This window comes from Procambarus clarkii, chromosome 34 (genome assembly GCF_040958095.1).
Source record: "Procambarus clarkii isolate CNS0578487 chromosome 34, FALCON_Pclarkii_2.0, whole genome shotgun sequence".
In the NCBI taxonomy this organism is placed as follows: Eukaryota; Metazoa; Arthropoda; class Malacostraca; order Decapoda; family Cambaridae; genus Procambarus; species Procambarus clarkii.
Window position 1 is genome coordinate 4378501 of NC_091183.1, and position 2593 is coordinate 4381093.

A 2593-nucleotide genomic window follows, 5' to 3' on the forward strand; every position below is an offset into this window, starting at 1 on the left:
CCAGAGAAATCCTAGTAAACAACACAGAAATCATCGATAGATACAGCGATAGCAGGCGGCTTGACGTTTGCGAGGCACTACACATCAAGAAGTCAACACCAGCAATCAACAGCCAATTATTGCACAACTATATTCTACCCACCTCAAGACTCCGCTCCAATATAGAAGCATCAAGAAATATGGACCAATAGGCTTTCTACAAACACTTCTATTCAATACCCATTGTTTCTGTTCTGTCTTGTGTTGATACTTTTAATACCCTATTAATATCCCCTCTTGTTCTGTCTTGTGTTAATGCCACATCACCCCTCCCACCTCACTCAAATGTAGATATAAAATCAGAGATACGTAAGTTCTAATCAGTTGTGTATTTGTGAAGTCTTTGAAAATGTAATAAGTTTTACGAAACGCGCCCGTGTCGCGTCAGACTAGAAATAAAAATGAATTTTGGAGAAGTGATTTTTGATTTACCTCCAACAGTGAAGCGTAATGTACGAAAGATTACGCTTCGACTATTGTAATGTTTGTGTTAGAATTATTCGTGTTAGAATTATTAATCTTACTTTTTCGGTCATATTTAATAATATATGTCTACAGGAAAGACTGCTACCAAAATATACTAATATATATATATATATATATATATATATATATATATATGTATATATCAGGAAACTACTTTCAAACGTTCCCATCCTGGTTCAAATGTGCGGATAATCAGAAGTTGGAATTTACTACTCAAGGCACTCAGCCATCCTTTTTCTAAGATTCCCACCTCTCCCAAATTCGGTGATTTCCAGAGGTTGGAAATTACAACACATGACGGTCAGCTAGCAACAGCCTCGGGCAGGCTCTGCCATTCTCAATAATATCGCTCATTCATCCATCACTCATTCCTCGGCTGACATGCACATGAAAATGTTCACTCAATATGTAGACGTGAGTGAACTCAAGTCTCACTCTACCACAACTGCATTCATTTGTCTAAATCAGTGACAAATACAGTTTCTAAATCTAATTATAGGTAATAGAATTTATCATTATCATGTGGTATTTTGAATTTCTCTTGTGTAATGAACTCAATTATAAGTATACAACTATTTGTCAATAACAAATTCTGATTGCAAAACCCGACAATATGAAGGCTGTGGTGTAATGGTGGCCAGGCCTCCACCCTCCACCACACACCTGCACGGCTGCTCCATTTGTGGAATGCACTGAAGGAAGTTGTGGAAGCCTCCTCCCTCCACAATCTCAAGGCGAGACTCCACGAAGCATCAAACAAACATTACAATAGTCAAAGATCTAAACCTCACTTCCCGCAGTCACTCATAGCTACGATTATATAGAACATATAGACAAAATATAATAATTAAGTAATTAAAATATTAAATTAAATAAGTAAAATAACTAATTAAATAATTAAAATAACTAATTAAATAAGTAAAATAACTAATTAAATAATTAAAATAACTAATTAGGTAATTAAAATAACTAATTAGGTAATTAAAATAACTAATTAAATAATTAAATTATTTACTTAAATAATTAAAATAACTAATTAAATAATTAATATAACTAATTAAAATAACTAAATTAGATTGGAGGATCATTATTATACAAAAATATCAGTGCTATTCCATATTCTTTGAGTCTGGCAAGTCAGCTCAACCTGCTCGAACCTTCAGCCATTCTATTGCCATTATTAGGAGATGAGAGAGAGAGAGAGAGAGAGAGAGAGAGAGAGAGAGAGAGAGAGAGAGAGAGAGAGAGAGAGAGAGAGAGAGAGAGAGAGAGAGAGAGAGAGAGAGAGAGGAGGGAGAGAGAGAGAGAAAGAGAGAGAGAGAGAGAGAGAGAGAGAGAGAGAGAGAGAGAGAGAGAGAGAGAGAGAGAGAGAGAGAGAGAGAGAGAGAGAGAGAGAGAGAGAGAGAGGAGAGGGAGAGAGGAGAGAAGAGAGTAAGAGAGAGAGAGGAGAGAGAGAGAGAGAGAGAGAGAGAGAGAGAGAGAGAGAGAGAGAGAGAGAGAGAGAGAGAGAGAGAGAGAGAGAGAGAGAGAGAGAGAGAGAAAGAGAGAGAGAGAGTCTACTCTTATCAATAACAACCAACCAGTTCAGCCACACATCCATGGTGGCCGTGATCGTATAGTGGTTAGTACATTGCGTTGTGGCCGCAATAACCTAGGTTCGAATCCTGGTCACGGCGAGTGGTTGTGTCTTTATATATATATATATATATATATATATATATATATATATATATATATATATATATATATATATATTGTGGGAACCGACCTGTGAGATTTATATTTATTTAATTTATATGAATTTATATTTACGTTAATTTATATCTTCGATAGCAATTTGTATAATGATAAGTGGACTGTATTTCTGCAATAATGTCATAATCTCACAAATCGATCCTCTACACATTAGGGGGGGTTTATATTAATTTAATTTATATATATGCAGCCAATCAAACTACAGTATTAGACTACATACATTGAAGAGGTTCCTTATCTTATTGTACAGCAGGCCTTAGTACACCAGGTATAACAGGATGTAGACACCACATTTTCCCTCTTTGAGGTAGCT

General features: G+C 35.7%; 1 non-coding gene across 1 annotated transcript; it reads left to right on the forward strand.

Moving 5' to 3' along the window:
• The first annotated feature begins 2129 nt into the window (after window positions 1-2129).
• Window positions 2130-2201, forward strand: TRNAH-GUG (transfer RNA histidin (anticodon GUG)). Its single transcript has one exon. It is a non-coding gene; the product is annotated as a tRNA-His (tRNA).
• Window positions 2202-2593: the final 392 nt, after the last annotated feature.